Source organism: Meles meles, chromosome 4, assembly GCF_922984935.1.
Source record: "Meles meles chromosome 4, mMelMel3.1 paternal haplotype, whole genome shotgun sequence".
NCBI classification, from domain to species: domain Eukaryota; kingdom Metazoa; phylum Chordata; class Mammalia; order Carnivora; family Mustelidae; genus Meles; species Meles meles.
In genome coordinates, this window is record NC_060069.1 from 129,270,631 (window position 1) to 129,290,662 (window position 20,032).

Here is a 20,032-nt window from a genome sequence, read left to right on the forward strand (position 1 = left end):
TTAGACTGTTTTTTCCAAATTCTAAGAAAAATTTCTTAAGTGATTTCATTTAGAAGTTGGTATTTTACAACCTACTTTGGTAGCCATGAGAATGTACCTTTTCAACCTCCATCCATAGGAGTATAAATAACCAAGAACCACAGCAGCTGAGCTCTGAAATCCATCACTGAGCCTAATGTTTTCCAAAGACTGCTCAGAGACAGTAACTAAGTTGATAGAAATACCAAGGCAACTTCATACTGAGAGACTCTTCTGATAGCTAACTTTGTCTGAAGGACTCCCCGACAGCTTTGCAGAACTCTCCTGCAATGGTGTGGCAGTCCATAACATTTCCACTCACCCTTCCTTTCCTCCTTCACTCAATCAGACTTGTAACCTTATGAGTTCAACCAATAATTGGAACCTAGTTTTATCTAGGGAATTTGGTGACGTCTCTAAGCATTTGAATGAAGTAGTATAATAATAATTTTAAACAAGTTTGATTGTGACCCTCAATACAATGACAAGAAATTTAGAATAAATGACAAAGGAAGACACATTAAAAAAAAAAACTTTAATATAGCTGATCCATCTAAACCAAGTTAGAATCTTTATTCAGCATTTGTCTCAAGAATAGAAATTTGTATGTGATATGGCTTACTAAAGACTTTTTCCTATTCACCCTCCATTCACTGCCAAAGTTCTCCCATTTCTAGTTTATGACTAAAGCTCCACAATTAACACTCTCACTTTTGACAAAACTTTCATATCAGATGAAACATGCAGGAAATTTTGAATTGAGATCACACTTTTAATAATACATAACTGTTAAATGAAATATATTTTTTAGTAAATAATTTTTTGAGAAAGCCCAGGGGTAGGGGGATGAAGGGAGGTAGGACAGAGCGAGAGGGAGAGAGAGAATCTCAAGCAGGCTTCACAACCAGCACAGACCCCATGTGGGGTTCAATCTCATAACCCTGAGATCATGACCTGAACCAAATCAAGAGTTGGATGCTTAACTGACTGAGCCACATAGGTGCCCCTTCTTGTAAATCTTAATAAGAAAATATAATGGTTAGAGTGGATGAGGACACTAGAGTCCTAAATAATTGATGTGTTCATTGAAAACAGATAGCACTGACAGTAGTGACTCTGAGGAAATTATTTAGAAAAGCAAGGCTAAGAGTACTGAAAACTTACTTTAAAATTTTGTATAGTATTGGCATTACTAATAATTTATAACTACTGTATCCATTAGGAATGTATTCAGCAGCAAGTATCAGAAATCCTGACCAAGTGTTGCTTAAACAAATTGTTTTTTTCCTCACATAACCAAAAATCTAGAGATAGCCATCCAGTATTGGCACAGTGGCCATCAGGGAATCAATACAGGTCCTTCCACTGTGTCATGTTTCAACGACCTATTTTCATCCTTATTGTTGTTACCTAATAATCACAGTGTGGCTGTTGTATCACTAGCATCATGTCTACACTGCAGGCAGGAAGAAGAAAGGGTAAGGGGCATGCCAACCTGGTCTATCCATTTTTATCAGGAAAACCAAACCTGATCCAACATAATTCCCCTTACATCTCATTGATCAGAATTGTGTCACATAGTCCAAGCTAGAAGGTAGTTAAGAAAAAGGTGCTATTTGTCAACACCAAGCACATATACAATACTAAAAGTATGCCAACTACTGTGACCTACTCAGGTACTCATTTAGTAAGAAATTTAAAATAAATTATCTCAAGGTAATGGAATAAGCAAAACAGCAGCTGCTATTATCTGCCTTTTCCTAGTCTGAATTTCACATTTTATTCTCTTTTCTCATTCCTCATTCCTCCTCAATCCAGTCATTCTTAGAAGTATTGGCTGAGCCCATAAAAAGTATGAAGAACTATTTAAAGCAAAGATTATATGTGAAGAATCTTATACTTCTCCTCCCATATGTATGCTTAATGTAATTGCATTACATTAATGTAATGTAATTGCATTATTATATTTATACACAATATATTTCCTGAGTTGTGTTATCAATTGTGTGCAATGGGTAACTTTCCTTTCTCTTATGTAAATAAGTCATCTTCATTGTGTTGAGCCACTTTAATATCTCTCCTCAAGATAGCTAATAATATTACTTAGGAGTTCCCCAGTATTTTCCATGTGGGGGTGTTTTGGAAAGCTTTCTGCAATATCCAGAGCTCCCTACCACATTATTAGGAATTGTGCCAGGGTTTCTATTATATATTCAGTTACATCTGCTGCTTTCACACATTTGGGATACCAGGAACACAGATGTTCTTGGCTCCCAGCCATTTCCAGCCTTGTTTCCTCTGCAAGTAAATTTTTCATTACACATTTATCAAAGTGTATTACTTCCTGGTTGGTCCACATCTTTAGTGCTAGATCAGCCATATTGCAGCAATTGTCTTTTTAGCTCTTTTCCTCTCCTGTCCTCTAGTCCATCACAAGTAAACAAAGACCCTCCAATTTCACCTTAAAGAAGACCATAGCTGACCAGTTCTAAAATAAAAAGATTCGATAATGACAGCAGTAGTTCCATGAAATGTGAACACAAAATACTAGAAAGAAGAAAATGATATAACAAGTGCTGGTAATCATTTTGGAATATGAAGTGATGTAACTGTCATTAACTTGGAAAATTATAGCAGATAATTCAGTATTTCCCATACTTAAATCACCCAGAAATATTAAAATTATTGATGCCAAGCCCTACCCAAGTCATCCTAAACCCAAACTTGAAGACAAAAGCTGGTAATGTGTATTTTCAAATAATTTTTATGATCAGAATATTGAGAAAAATAGTGGCACTTGAATATTTGGCAGCATAGAAAAAAAAAACCTCAAAATTTCACCCTTAAAAACAGAGTTATGATGACTACCTCATAATGCAGAGAATATATAGGTAAAGTAAGCAAAGGAGAGAGTAGTTACTATAGGTTGATGGTTTTTTGTTCAGACATAAGTCTTAAGATGTGTTTTCTTCCCTTTTTTTCACATCATATCAAATGAAAGATTGATTGGAAACACAATAAGAGGGGTGAAAGAATTCTTCATAAGAGTTTTCTCAGGAAGGAAAAGAAAACCCAAGGGAAAGAATCAGAATGTCCTTACACTTGAGTGAGCAAACCCTGCTGATCAATAAGCTTGTTCCACAGAAGACTAAAACTTCCCTCCACAGGATGCTGCCCTGCAGGGGCAGGTAAATGGGGCTAAACACAATGGGTGGGGTTTCTATGAAAGGACTAGAGGTGGGATACACAGAGAGTCAAACTCAGAGGAGGAAAATCTTTTCCTTTAATCCTTTTCAAAATACTTTCCAGTTGAATGAAAACCAAAATCACAATATTCTGATCCTCCTCTCTCTCTCTCGAAATTAATAATATTATTTATTATGGCCAATGTGAGAACATCAGTCAGCCCCTTAAATTATTTAAATGAAACTATTCCACTTGATTTGGCACTAATGCTCAAATGGTTTTAAGAAGTAATAATAGCTATTGGGGGGATTTTAAATGCAGAGTTAGAAAATCTCTGCTGGTACCCTGCTTTCTATTAAACAGAGTTACAGAAGCCTGCTGTCCCCATTATAACTGTAACTCGCCATGAGGCTCTGAGCCAGTAATATCAGCTCTGCTCCCTGTGGAAATCTGTAGAAAGAAAAAAAAAATTCAAATATATTTTATATGACTTTGTTGGTAGATACATATAGATCTTTCTGGACTCACAGATTAGATAGATGACAATAATGATAGATAGATAATAGATAGATAGGTAGATAGATGATAGATGATAGCTAATAGATTTTAGTTGTTAGTTTGACATTTGGCAGTCCTGGTAAAGTATGCATTTTACCTGCAAACTGTCCCAAATCTACTCTCAGCATCTCACAAAGAACAATAATTGTTTATTGATCTATATGTTAACAATGTATCAATGAGGTCGATCATCAAGGGCAATAACTGCTCAGGAGAGTAATCTTAAGGTACTTCTCCATTATCTATAATATGACGTTAAATATATATACTTTTGAAATCCCATGTAAATTTTTTAAAATAACTGTTTAAAAACATGGCAAAATTTAGCATGGGTGCTCAAAACCAAGTTGTTTTAAATAAACAAACAAACAAACAAACAAATAAATAAATAAATATATCCATTTGAGAATTCCTAAGACAACAGATATGAAACCATCATGAAAATGCAAAGTGTACTACTGCTTTTTAGGATAAAAAAGTAAATAGTAGTTCCTGGAACCATTTGCTATCTATAGTAGATATTTAATAAATGTGATTTCTCTATTTGAATAAAGATGATAACTAGTTCAATTTTCCAATATCTAGGCCATAAAATATAACCACCAAATGCATTACAGGCAAAAAGCCAAATAATATCATATGTGCACATAATGAAAAGATATAAAAATAAAATAAAATATCCCTCTAGGTATGCGAATTATTTGGTTTGCTATACATGTAGCATACATAGATGTGTATATACAGAGATGTGTATTTTAGTAAACACAGTTTTAGTAAGCACAGTTTTCCTAGCATGCTTTCTTGTACCCCTACTTCTGATCTCAGGACACCAATCTTCCTTTGACTGAGCTGTCCTTTTCCCATCGAATAGAGTAGAAGAGTCAGTCACAGGTTGGCCAGCAGAGATGGGCACTTGATCCAGAATCCTAACCTCCTTTTTAAGGGACTGAGCCAAGGGGTGGTCATTGAACCCTTATAGACCCAATCAGAATACTTCTCCATAAGATATTCTATGAATTCTAGGAGGGGAAAAAAAAAATCTCTTCTTTGTGGATTGGGACTGCCACTAGCACCTTTCAAATCACATGAAGAAAGCTAAGCTTTGGCAGGAAGGTAAGAGCAACACACAGAAAGATGCAGAAATAAGCAAGAAGAGAAAAAAGTGGGAAGGGTGAGGGGAAAACCCAGAAATAATTAGCAAAATGCTGGGGTTCCTGAGTCCTATCATCCTTAAAGACCTCCTGGTTTAAGCCAGTTTGAGTTCAAGTTCTTTCACTTACAAGGGAAGAAGTTTTGATTAATACACACACACACACACACACACACACACACATACACACATACACACACACAACAATCTATATCCACAGATCTGTAGGCAAATATATCTGAATAAATGTATTAAAAACATAAGTTTTTATCTTCTCAAGACAGAAACAATTTCTTTGGGACTCCTTTTTCCTATATCCCCCCTCTTCCAAAGAAGACTTCTAGATGGATTGCCGTCTTACTCTAGGCTCCAATTGATAAAATAAGAATCAGACTCAAAATATTTTGAAGCAAAGGATAATGCACCAACCTCTCAGAGGGTGGTTTTCTCCAGCTCTACAACTGTTCCATTGTGAGTCAAACTAGAGAAATGCTATCTCCTTAGAAACAAATTACAAAAGAAAAAGAAGGAAGGAAGGAGAGAGAATGAGAGAGGGAGGGAGGGAGGAAGGAAGAAAGAAAGAAAAGACAAAAGAAAAGAAAGGCATTAAGAAAAAAAAACAATTGTCAAGGAGACATCTCACTGAAGATGTCCCTGAATTTGTTTCTTTTTTTTTTAAATCACCTCTCCACAGGTCAGGGGGACAGAAAGGACTGAGACAAACACCCAAGCCAAGAAAGAGGTAAGGCTAACAGGATGATAAAGTTCCTGAAGTCCTAAGACTATTCTATGATTATATCAAAATTAAAGTCAAAGTCATATGAAACACCCTTCAGATCTATGTCATAATCCCATTCGGGTGCCTGACAAACCTTGAGAAGCCAAAGTGACAATTACTGATTTACCTTTCTGTGCTGAAAATGGAAGTTGAAAGCTAAGTGGCAACATAAAGCTAAGCACCTCTGAGACTGAGTTTCAAGTCTGGACTAGATAGAAATGACAGAAAATCATTAAGAACAGAAGGCATTAAAAGGTCAGAAATAAATTATCAAGCCCTATTTAACCATTTTATCAGTCAGAATTTTCTCTTTGCTCTCAAGCCTGTGGTAGCATTTTCTTAACTCTGGAGATGAAAATGGTATTATGAGGGGTGTTACATACACACTGATATTCAGATTCTGAGAATATTTTGTGCGGAAAGACTGTTTGCAACAAAATGGACTCTCAAATAATTTTTTCTTTTTTTCCTTTTTCTTTAATGTTATTGTCTTGTCTCCAACTGTCTGGACTGTTACTTAGGGTTCGGGTGCTGTGAAGTTTATCCTTCGTGGAGGACAAAGCCAGCAATGTCTTCAGGTGTTTAGATTTCAGTGCTGTTCCTGGTGAGATAGATTAGCCCCAAGTCAGTCCTACAATAAGCAAATTTCCCTCCTCTCCCCCCTCCCCTTTTCCTCTGTTCCCCATTCTCTCTCCATCCATTTGGCCAAGAATGGGGACTTGCCATTTCAATATCAAGAGATCAAGGAAAACTAATGCAGACCTCTCAGAAGCAAAATTTGATCTTCAGCTAAATGAGCATGTTAGTGAATCACAATTTCTATACCCTGCATTTACATTATGAAAGTGGAAAATGATGGGTTAAGAGATTGAGTACAGGAGAGGGAAGAGCCTTAATCATTTTAGCAATTAGTATATAATGTCCTAAAATGATGCACTAATCACTCCACAGCTGGTACACTGAAAAAACACGGGGTACAAAAGCATTCCTCAAATGTCATAGTCCAAAGGGATCCACACTTTGAAGAGTACGTGGAAAGAAACACACACACACACACACACACACACACACAGGAAAAAGGAGAACCTGTAGCCTTGCCTTCTGATACATACTTTCTGATAGTGAAAATTAAGCAATCTATGGCTTAGTTCATTTTGAATGACATTTTCACACCTTAATGAACATAATAATTATCACTATCTTTTAAAAGGATAATATATTCATCAAGAGAAGAGCTTGCCCTAAATCTTCAAGGGCCTTTACAAAAATCTTTTTAGGTCACAATTGTAGAGGTCAAACACAATGTTATTTTTCTGGACCTACTTTATCAAAATGTGTATGTGCTACTTAAATAAACAATTCCATCTGCAGGTTTTTCATAGTCATATGTCTTAATACTTAAGATATCATAGCTACCAGCCAGAAATAAAAGAACTTTAAAAAAAAAAAAAAAGGAAGGAAATGGAGGGGAAAGGAAGGGAAGAGAAGGAAAGGAGGGAGGGAGGGAGAGAAAAAGGAAGGGAGGGAGGGGAGGGAGGAGGAAAGGAAGGAAGGAAGGGTGGAAAGAAAGAAGGAAAGAAAACAACCTGAAAATAACATTCAAGAATTACACTGGAATTTTTGCTTCACATAACACAAAACATAATGTGCTGCTCAAAGGTAAGAGCTTTTCCTTCAGTAGAAGCTATTAATTTGAACCCACCCAGGGGTAGTAGATGATAATGGTGACTTAAATAAAGTTATATACTTCTAATTATGTCAAGTTTTATTCTTCAGATTCCCACATGAGGATATTTTTTGGTTTGCTATGAATTGGTATGCTAACCTCACAGCTAGCTTCAACACATTCCTAAAACTACCTGTCTCTCCACCTTACTATATAGTGTAATCAAAAAGAAAAATGTTGGCTGGGCAATAGCTATTTGGCTCTGATGCTGCTCTCCTTTAAATTTAGTAAGAAGGTCTTGGGCCATTTCAGTTTGCTTCATTATCGGAATTGGTATCCATTTACCTATGGTTTGCTCTTGACAGTGATCAAATTCAGAGGTACTGCACTTTGTGTATGGTAAGCTGACAATTGTCAAGGCTGTTCCTATGGCCATCAGTGACTCCTTTTACCCTACCCAACCATAGACTGTAAAGAAGCCCTGAGGTTATAATGATGTTCATTTATGAAGAGACTTTATTCAACAACTCAAAATGCAGTGTAGGAAGTCACTGAGACAAAAAGTCCTTTACCAAATTATAAAGAGTTTTATATATGTATAGGTGAATTCAGGCAGAAAATATGTAAGTAATGAGTCAGTGAGAAGAAATGTGAAATTACATTGATTATACCTTCATTTTCAACCCATTGCAGACTACTGTTTTTCTTAAGTCAGCTTTATTTCTAAAAATGATTAACGTGTGTGTGTTTATCCACACAGTTTGCCATGCACAGCTAAGACCAATTCATGGATGAGAATATACTTAGTGTTCAATTAACCTACAATTCATACACGAGTTAATAGATTCCTATAAAACTTCAGCTACTTTATTCCTCCTGTCATCTGAATAAATATTGGGAGTCATTTCTGGATAAAGGCATTGCTTTCTCCTTTCTTTTTCTATTTTGCCTGGGGTTGTGCTGCATGCCTATGCCGGTCACTGGAAGGAAAAGAGATATTTGCTCTTTTATAAATAAGAACACAGACTTTTTCTGTATATTAGATTATTTTCCAGCTAAATGGATTATTTTGGCTGGGCTAAGTTTAGTAAGAACCAGAATAGCACTACGTTCATTGATCTTTAGTTACTTTAAAGAAGGAGGGAATGGAAATTCAGAAATGAGGGAGGCAATTCTCCATTCTGTGCATAGAGATTGCAAGAATTGGAGGTGAAGAGGACGCAGCTGCATTTCTTAACTTTTGAATGAAAAGCAATTATGCCAAGAGCCTTCATTTTAGATTGTCAGCATGGGCCTATGTCATACCCATCCTGACACTCCCAAACTGAAGATTTTAAAGGCCTCCTGCCTTTGTCATTGAGGCACCTGTCACCAACTACACTGAATCAGCATCTCTAGATGCTGGGAAATACATATTCAACATGAATCTATGTAAGAAGCAACAGTAGGGAGGCTGGAATTCTTCAGAATTCTTAAAGAAAAAAAAATGAAAGGAAAACTTAAGCCTAAAAAAGAAGCTGAAGTTGTGAGGAAATTTTCCACCCCAGAAAGCACACTTCTGATTCCATTTCCACTTGTTTGCAATTGAAATAACTTAACCCCAATGTCGAGTTAACAAAGCAAATTTCTGTGAAAATTTTAAAAATATACTAACTATAAATATTAGGGGAAATATGGTTTTCTACATGATATTTGTAATATGAAGAGCCGTTTGAGCATATTATTACAAAAAGAAATATTTCTAAAGACTATTTTTAAGATAGAATAATAATTAATAAGGATGAAATAATCAGCCACATACTCAATTCTCTAAGAAGCTTGCTAAAAGAAAAAGAAACTATATCTTTACAGTACTGGAAAAATTTTGGTACTCTCTACATGTTAAATCTCATTTTCAAATACATTTATTATTCATTCTTACCCTCTTCATCCTTGCCCTCCTGCTTAGGATCACATCTATGAGTCAATTGCAAAAGCAGTGCTCATTTCCCGCTTGCTCAAGTATATCAAGATACTCAATTTATGATTTCTGAATTCAAAAGAGAGACATCCCCCGGAACTCCAAGTGACACTCAGAAGAACTCGAAATTTTATAGTTCACCAGCTTAGATATCTTTCTGAAGAAAGGCTAAATGATTTCTTTATACCTTATTAGCTATTTGATGGCACATTTACACAAATGTATTCAATGGTAAAAAAAAAATAGTAATTTTATATAACCAATGGGGTAACAAAATCAAAATGTGTCACTTAACACTAACCCTTTCAAGAAGCACCAAATCAAACCTAAAACACATGATTTTATGCATTACTAAAATTAGAAGTATGGCAGTACTTAAGAGTTTCTCCAATTGTAGCCTATTTTATCTTGAGAAATCAGGACCAGCCAAAACATTTTTAAAAATAAATTTCTAGAATATTTAAGGCGGCCACTCAAAGGGTGCATATTTCTAAATTGTAATAGCTCTTCATATCTAGTGACAATTAAATTATAGTATTAGATCAGGACTGCAGATAAACTTGAACTGAATGCAGGGAACATGAAATCCATATATTTATATAACAAAATGAAGAGGGGAAAGTTGGGTGTAAAAAATTTTTTTGACAACAATACTTGCCAATCTGTCTTAAGGTTAAAACTAACAATATTTTATCAAGTAGAATTAAATTCGTATCCGTTTCTTCTTCTAGATGTAACTCTGATGTATTTATTAACTGACTAAAACACCTATTGGCTCTCATTTGTTTTACTTTTTCAACAGAATCTATTTAATTGAGGACATTAATTTGATTAATGTCCAGTCACCAGCCCATGAGATCATAGACTAATACTCTCTGATATTAAACATTCTGCTTTGCATTTCTTTCTGATGATGCCTCTGAAGCCAAAACTTTCTAGCAAGTAGTGGAATTAGCCAAATGAAATTATTTTTCCCTTGTCTGTCTTATCCTAGCAGGTAATAGCACACAGTAGAACATCTGCACATCCTTCTTCTCAGGGCCACACCAAGGATTTTCCAAATGCTATCTTTAGTTGTATTTAATAACCAGCCCATGTACTTACCAAACAATGCACTGACAGAATTAACAATTAAAACGTCAGCTCTTCCTGTTTAGGTAACTAATGAATTAGAAGTCAAGAAATTACCGTGCTGTTGATAAAAAAAAAAACAGCATAGGGCTTTCCAAAGAATCCTAGGCATTATAAGCTCATGATCCCGGTAATAAAATTGAAGATCACAAAAATCTTCAGTAAATACCCAGCACCGGCGTAATTAAAACCCAGAGCAAACAAAACCCCACTTTTCCCACCACATAATCATCATATTTGCCCAATTTTTAATTTTATGGTTTTGATGTTGAAATAATCTTCCACTCTTCTACTTTGAAAACTGCATCATAATTTAAAATTAACTTTTTAAAGAATTTAAAAACTTATCTGTAGCATGTGGTGAGGCAAAATAACTCCCACCCTCCAAGACGTTCACATCCTAATCTCTAAAACCTGCGAGTTATTACCTTACACGGTGAGAGAAACTTTGCCTCTGCAGGTGTGATTATGTTAAGGGACTTGAGATTCGAAGAGTGTTCTGGATTGTTCAGGTGGGTGCAGTACAATCACAAACTTCCTTAAAAGAGTGAAGCAGAATGTCGGAGCAGGAGAGTGATTCAAAGATGCTACCCTGATGATTTGAAGATAGTGGAATGGGATCATGAGCCACAGAAGGTAGCTGGCTGCTAGAAACCAGAAAAAGCAAGGAAGCAGATTTTTTCCTAGAGCCACAGAAGGAATACAGCTCTGCTGATCCTTTGATTTTAGCCCAATAAGACCATTTTGGACTTCTGACCTCCAGAACCATTAGATAATAAGTCTGTGTTGTTTTTCATCCCATATTCTTGGTGATTTTTTACAAAAGCAATAGGAAATAGGGTTATTTATAAGGCCACTTCCCTGTGGTCTTGGCAGTGATGAAGGCACCATAAGCTTATAAGCATCATAACCGGGGTCAATATTCACACTGAGAATATGAGGAGAACCTAAGTATCCAGTTTGGCTCTCTATGCAGCATTTATTTGACTCTCCACTCCACTTCATACCACAAAGGCCATTTTGTGCGTTATTACAACACCATCTCCAGCGCATAATAAAAATTGGAATTAACAGTGTGTCAATTATTTAACCAAATCTTCCTCTCTTTGTCAAAAGAGACCAATCATATCAGTTTTTACAGCTTGGCTTTCAGACTGGAGCAACTCTCTCTTTTCCTGCTTTGGAAAGTTCATCATAATTCTATTTTAAAATCATAAAGATCACAAAACATGTAAAATACTCCTTTGAAATGTTTGAAAGCTCCCAAAGCCCAGTTAGGTTAATAAGGAATTATCACTTAATATTAGTTAAGCACTCACAGTCTGGAAAATATCATATCAGACAAAGAAAAAGAGACAAACACTAAAAAATTATGAGTGTTTCTTTTAAAGAAAATAATCCTTACCTGTAAATCCTGGGAAGAGATAATTCTAATTGATCACAAGTAATGACCCAGCAACTCAATTACAACCAACAAGCCATGATTTAAAAAAAAAAAAAAAAAAGCCATGTTAATCTCTGTTCTTGGTTAAAATGTCGAGGCCTATGATTAGACTACAGGAGTCAAAGATCTGAACAATTCTCTGATCCATTTGAGAGAAAGGTCAGTGTATTATGATATGTACTTTAGTAGCAGCAAATTTTGTAGATTTTGTGTAAATAATTTTCTCATCCTCTCTACTTGTAGCTAATCTCCGAATTTTTTTGAACAAAGCACTATGGTACATGTTATGGAAGATACAATAATTAATAAGGCCCTTCTTTCAAGGATATCACCACCTGGTGGAAGACAGAAAAACATGTATGTATGCAGATGCTTTTATTCCTTTACAGTGCTTAGCAGAACACTGCCTTATTTAAAAAGTTTCCTAGTGCTTGACTAATTATGTAATTACAAAACAAAGTGGAATTTGGTAAATACTTAGAGGTAGATATATTAAATGTTTCCTAATACCTGAAGAGTTACTAACTTATATAATTGCCATTTGCTAAATTATAAAACCAAGCTTGGCACTATATCTTGCCTAAGGTCAAAAACCTTTTAAAGTTGAAACAAAAGCAAAGAAATTTTTAAAATTTAATGAACTTTTGGCTTGCCTTTAAAGGAACCCCCACATAGATGTGGTGACAGGAATTTGCAACCCCACCTTTTCATATCAGAGGACAATCTAAATCCCAGAAATTAATTTGAGACTCATGCCATTCCCCATCCAACAGAGAAAGCAACCATTAAAAGCTACTGTGGTTCTTTGTGCTGATGCCAGACCCCAAGTGTTCCATTGAACAATACTGCAGACCCACTGGCAGTGCATAGTTTTGCTAATAGAAGAAATAGTCTTTCCTCAGTATAGGTTTAGACTACGTTGTATTTAAAAGGAAAGAAAGTTTGTATTTTTAAAATGAGTTTTCCTAACAGTTTGTCTAACAATGAAAACAATGGTGTGAAGGGAGAAAAGAAACATAAAGTTGAAAGATATACTTTAACCCTCTTTCATGGGACTGGGACCTGGGAGACTAGGAGGTTGCAAACAGACATGGCCACCCAACACAAGCTGGGGAGCTCTGTTGCATCTGTAGGACTAGGGAACAATATAAGCAGTACAGAGGCAAACTGTTGGGAGAGGGAGCATTTTCAGAGGGAAATAAGATCCAATTTCAGACAGAGAAACTTGGAAGGGTAAATAAAGAACATAAACAAACTTAAGGTCAGGAAAGGAGGGAGGACCATGGCAATCCTCCTCCTAATTTAAAGTATTCATAGAAGAGATATTTGGCTTCGATAGCAGGTTCAATGGGTTAGAACTTTAATTTTTCCTCTCCTATGAGTAATTTCCTTACGAAACTTCCCTGACTACATATACCTGCAGTTTGGTGCATTCGTCTTGGCTGGAAGACAGGGTGAAAAAAATAGAAAAGATCTGTTCTTTTCTTCAAGAAGAAGAAAAAGCCCATTTGCTTCAAGACCCAATCAAGAAAAGCCATTATTTCATTAAGTGGGCTATAACTTGCAAAGCAAGTGATAAGCAACAGGACCAAAAAAGCAGTCCCAAAGAGCATCGGTGAGAGACCCATAACCACAGAGGAGCATTTTGCATAGAGCATATTAAGAGACATAGAAGCTTAAACTTCTAAATAACTAGCAGATGAGGAGAAGCACTCACTGAGAAAGGAAGGGAGTGATGTGGGACACGGAGGCAGAAGAATAATTATTGAATTTCCTTACTTACTGACAAGCCCTTAAAACAGGCAGGGTGACCTCCACCTTATGGCTTTGCTAAGGGCAAAGGACAATCCTAGCCTGACCAACCCCCTTCCCCCAACCAGGATCCTGTAAGTCTACTTTAACAATTCCTTTAGGAAACTTTATCTCTAAACCTCCAAGATAGAGTGGACAATCATTCCCAAGCATATGGTCCACTGATATACATCTAAGGGGTCTCACCAGAAGGTTTTATTACTGGTAATGAATAACCTTTCCCCAGACAATAGCTAACCCCTCAAGGTCCTAGAAACCTTGCTTCCAAAATTCCTTAGAGACTTACATCATCCCTAATCCCCTCCCCAATTTACTAGTATATAATAGACCACTCCTCACATCCCCGGGGTAACAGCTCTTCCTGCCCACGGGTCCTGTCCCATGCTTTAATAAACCACCATTTTGCACCAAAGATGTCTCAAGAATCCTTTCTTGGTCATTGGCTCCAGACCTCACCCCACCGAACTTCACCTATGTTCTAGAACTTCATCAGGAGGACACATGAAACCTTTGGTTTATATATGTTCAGTATCAACATTTTGGAATAGTAATCCGAAGGAATTTTTTTTTCTTAGAAATGCCTTTTACTATGGCCTTTTTGTAGTTAAAGTTGGACTTTACAAGAGAGCCAAACTAGGAATACAAAGTGTTGAATCCTAAATTTTTGACTGTCTAACTAGAGATAAACATTTTAAAAGCCTAAAAATGTTATTGCAAGGTCCAATTTTCTTATTGAAAGAGTTGGGTTTTTTTTTTTTTTTGAGCTCTGACTGGTTCAAATATTAAAATGTGTACCATAATGAAGAAAAATGAATATTAATATGATTTCATTTTCTTACCCAAAAGTATATGAAGTTCAAACAGACTGGAGGAGAGTGTTGAGGTGAAGGAAACTGTAGTAATGCTTGCCTTTAATGGATCTTGACAAATCTCAACCCTAAACCAACCCAATAAAGTAGGAAAGTTGATTCTGGTGTGCTTTCAACAGATCTTGTTCTTTTTATCATATTGTTATATTATCTTTTTAACTTCAGTTTACAATTTCTTGTTTCTTTGGTAATAGCATCCTGTTGATTATGTTTTGCTTTCCTCTTGTAATCAGTTTTCTGGGTAGCCCATTCAATGGAATCACTGTACTCTTTAAGAGTATTCAGATAGAACCAACAGAAAACACAGCTAAAACTGGCTGAAACAATAAAATGATTTCCACTGGTTTTCCTGCTTGAAGGTTTGAGAAGCCTCAGAAGTGATTTAATTCTACAGCAGGATGAACTTATCAAGAACCAATTTCTTTCTGTATCATGGATTTACCTCCCTGAACTGATGCTTCACCCTAAGGTTGATTTACCCAACACAAGTTGGTCACTATCAACTCCTAAAGCTACCTGCTTCCTAATCTAAGCCCATAGAAACAGTTACTTTTGGAAATTTTCTTGAAGACATAGTTTCTGTCCCAGAAATCTTTCAGCAAACTGCTTCTCATGTATCATTAGCTCATATTGAATCATGTACCCTCTCCCAAATCTATGCCTAAGGGATGGGTTTGTATTAATGGACTTAGGTTTAAGCTCCCTGACCTAACCCCGGATCAAGAGATTAAGCCAATTTGCTCCAAGAAATTTTAGGCTTCTCAGAAGTTGCATAAGGAATTACCTAGAGACAAAAGAACAGATTTCAGGAAAGAAACATCATGTCCATTATACATATTCACCCTTGGCTCACATCTTGCATTTATGTTTTAAAAGCTTTGTCCCCTACCCCACTCCTCTCCAGTTCAGTCAGAGTAAAAACTCATGTTAATAAAATTACTAAGTAAACACATAATATTTTTGGCATGCAAGAGATTTTTAATGGTATAAATAAGATAAAGTATAAGTAATATAATGGAACATAAATGAGAGTTGACTATTATTTTTAAAGGATTTCAAGACTAAACGTAGGGAGATCTAAAGAATTTTAGAGTTTTGCTTGTAGGCTTTGTTTGCCTTCCTCTCCAGAGTAAAGAAGAAATATGTTTTGGAGATTTGTAGAATATAAGAGGTTAAATTAAAAGTCATCCTAAAGAGCACTAAATTATCTCTATTGTGATGTCAGAGAAAATAAATGGTTTAGGACTTTCTACTTATAAATATGATTCAGCTCCTATTAGGATGATTAGACATATGAGGATATAATCTAGCTAAAGATAATCTGTATTATCTGGACTGTAGTGTTAGCACTCACAATAGAGGTTATGTGGACAGATTTATCATAAACTTTGGAATAATAGTTATAGGACTATGCTCATGAATCAGACATGGGATATGAGAGAAGAAAAAGAATCAAGGTTGACTCTTAAGATTTTTTACTTGGATATCTGATTTCATATAGTCGATATGAGGAATATAGAGTAGAGGGGAAATTGATCAAGACCTCTGTCTTAAACAAAATGTTGAGATGACTAGGAATGCAGATATTGAGAAGACAATGGCTACAAGATTCTAGAGGGATCAGGGGTAGAAACATATATTTGAAAATCACCTATAAAGAGATTATATTTTAGCTATAAAACTAGATTACTTAGTAAGACAGTTCAGTAATGATACTGGAATTGCTCTATAATTTGAAGATTCGGAACAGAATTTCTTGAAGAAGTTTGAAGTAGACCACAATTGAAGTAAAAATAAAAGCCTTAGACCACAAATAAAGGACTATATCAAGAAGGGAAAGCCAACACTATTGAATTCTGCTGAGGTCAAGATAAGGCCAAAGAAGTGACCACTAGGTTTGGCAACCGGTAACATGACAAGAGAAATTTGAGTGTATAAAGAAAAATAATTGAGCTTGGAAGGTTGAGAAGAAAATGAAAAGTAAGTTCAAACCATATACAATTATTTTGAGAAGTTTTGAAATGAAAAGGAGCAAGCAAAATATATAGTAGCAGATACAGGAGGTGGAATCAAAACAAACTGAGTTTTTGGTAAGGTGAGAGATAATGTATTATGGGATATAGGTAGACTGAAGAGGATTATCCAGTAAAGAGGAGAAAAGCAATGATACATGAGATAGATGATATGTTTGTACAATGGAAATCATTGAGAAGGCAAGAGTCTTGGAGTCTTGGAGTCCTTTTTCTAGAAAACCACATACTTTACCACATGGTTAGTTGAAAATAATTAGATTTCATTAATCCTATACTGAAATCATGACTCCTGAAATATTTTTACAACTAAATTTCTATATTTAAGTTGATGTTATACTCTGTGTCCTCTTGTCTATAACTGACACGAAGGATTGGCATCTAAGAACAAAGGGACATCAAATACCTAATATTCTAAACGGAAGTTTAGAATATTTAATATTCTAAATCACCAAGAGCCGAACACCTTGCTTGTAACCAAACTCACTTTGCTATTCGCACCACTAATGTCCACTGCCTTATCCCTCCCTCTCTCCCTCCCCCATCACCTCCATTAAACCAAATGCTAGGGAAAGAAAGAGAGGTGAATCTCCCTGGTTTTCAAACTTTATCCTAGGAAGAGAGTGTTCTGCCTTACTCAGCTCACCAAGGAGTCCTACAAACAAAAGTGTTCCTACTTTCCCATTATTAGGAGAACATATCTCTGCGTTTGCCCAGGAAAATCCTGGCTTATGCCTCTAGCCCCCTTCTATTCTCAAGAGTGACTTGGTATGGACAGTGAAATATATGATCTTTTGATGGCTGCATAGTATTCCATTGTGTATATATACCACATCTTCTTGATCCATTCATCTGTTGATGGACATCTAGGTTCTTTCCATAGTCTGGCTATTGTAGACATTGCTGCTATAAACATTCGGGTACACGTGCCCCTTCGGATCACTATGTTTGTATCTTTAGGGTAAATACCCAGTAGTGCAATTGCTGGGTCATAGGGTAGTTCTATTTTCAACATTTTGAGGAACCTCCATGCTGTTTTCCAGAGTGGTTGCACCAGCTTGCATTCCCACCAACAGTGGAGGAGGGTTCCCCTTTCTCCACATCCTCTCCAGCATCTGTCATTTCCTGACTTGTTAATTTTAGCCATTCTGACTGGTGTGAGGTGATATCTCATTGTGGTTTTGATTTGTATTTCCCTGATGCCGAGTGACGTGGAGCACTTTTTCATGTGTCTGTTGGCCATCTGGATGTCTTCTTTGCAGAAATGTCTGTTCATGTCCTCTGCCCATTTCTTGATTGGATTGTTTGTTCTTTGGGTGTTGAGTTTGCTAAGTTCCTTATAGATTTTGGATACTAGCCCTTTATCTGATATGTCGTTTGCAAATATCTTCTCCCATTCTGTCAGCTGTCTTTTGGTTTTGTTAACTGTTTCCTTTGCTGTGCAAAAGCTTTTGATCTTGATGAAATCCCAATAGTTCATTTTCGCCCTTGCTTCCCTTGCCTTTGCCGTTGTTCCTAGGAAGATGTTGCTGCGGCTGAGGTCGAAGAGGTTGCTGCCTGCGTTCTCCTCAAGGATTTTGATGGATTCCTTTCTCACATTGAGGTCCTTCATCCATTTGGAGTCTATTTTCGTGTGTGGTGTAAGGAAGTTGTCCAATTTCATTTTTCTGCATGTGGCTGTCCAATTTTCCCAGCACCATTTATTGAAGAGGCTGTCTTTTTTCCATTGGACATTCTTTCCTGCTTTGTCGAAGATGAGTTGACCATAGAGTTGAGGGTCGATTTCTGGGCTCTCTATTCTGTTCCACTGGTCTATGTGTCTGTTTTTGTGCCAGTACCATGCTGTCTTGATGATGACAGCTTTGTAATAGAGCTTGAAGTCCGGAATTGTGATGCCACCAACTTTGACTTTGTTCTTCAATATTCCTTTGGCTATTCGAGGTCTTTTCTGGTTCCATATAAATTTTAGGATTACTATGCAGCCATCAAAAGAAATGAAATCTTGCCATTTGCGACGACGTGGATGGAACTAGAGCGTATCATGCTTAATGAAATAAGTCAATCGGAGAAAGACAACTATCATATGATCTCCCTGATATGAGGACATGGAGAAGCAACATGGGGGGGTAGGGGGATAGGAGAAGAATAAATGAAACAAGATGGGATTGGGAGGGAGACAAACCATAAATGACTCTTAATCTCACAAAACAAACTGGGGGTTGCTGGGGGGAGGTGGGATTGGGAGAGGGGGTGCGGGCTATGGACATTGGGGAGGGGAGGCGAACCATAAGAGACTATGGACTCTGAAAAACAACCTGAGGGTTTTGAAGGGTCAGGGGTGGGAGGTTGGGGGAACAGGTGGTGGGTGATGGGGAGGGCACGTTTTGCATGGAGCACTGGGTGTTGTGCAAAAAGAATGAATACTGTTACGCTGAAAAAAAAATAAATAAATAAAAAGGGAAAAAAAAAAAAAGAAATATATGATCAGCCTACCCAACAGCCAAGTAAGGAGTAACTCTTTCCAGACTGGGGGATTGGAATCGTAGTTTCCTGGAAGGATGTCCGTTTAGGCCATGAGCTCACTAGTCTTCTTTTGGACCTATATGAGCAGACAAAATAATAATTATAGTAATAATAATAAAATTACCTTAAAAAGACAATGTGAAGAGAAGAATAGCCTGCATTTCCATGGTCTGAGGTGATGAGAATGCAGCAGATTTCTATGAGTCAAGTAGACATGAGAAAATGTACTCAGGTTTGAGTTATCACCCTGGTCCTCCACCAGTGAAAGCTGGACACAGAGAAAAGAGAGGCTGTGAGGTGAAAATAGAGGCTGTGAGGTGAGAACAGAGCTGAACCTTTTGGAGGTGGAGAGAAGAAGGGAAAAACAAGTAGAGGAACTGGTCAGTGAATCTCCTGCCTCCGGATTGTGAGATGGGAAGGACATTCTCATGGCTCCTAAAAAATTGCCCTTGTGCCTAGAAGAACAGGCATCCACAATTGAGCATTGTTATGTTCATAAGTATTCACAGCAGGGAAAAATGTACCAGGGAGGTTAAAAGATTATTGCCTATTTCTGCAATGCTTCCAACACCACTGTCAATGGAGTAATCAAATCCAGAAAGAAGAGTGAAGGGGCAAAGTCCTGGAAATGAAACATTCCTTGGTCAACATCGGGAGGACAGAAGGTGATGAAATTGAAGTTTTAGATTGAATAAGACTTTTTAATAACAGAAAGTGACAAGAAAGTGATGGGATTTTCCAAGATGTCATTATGGGTTGAAAAAAGGATAATCAGTGAAGCATGGTTGAAGCAATGATTGGAGAAAATTAAATTATCTTGGGTTTGTATATCACCAAGTTTAATTTGTCCAGTACACTTATGTAATTTAAAAACTTACCTGTTCTTCCATCATGTCATTATTACAAG

General features: G+C 36.6%; 1 pseudogene; it reads left to right on the top strand.

Moving 5' to 3' along the window:
• LOC123940776 overlaps positions 1–20,032 on the top strand; it is a 159,784-nt pseudogene that overhangs the window by 73,543 nt on the left and 66,209 nt on the right.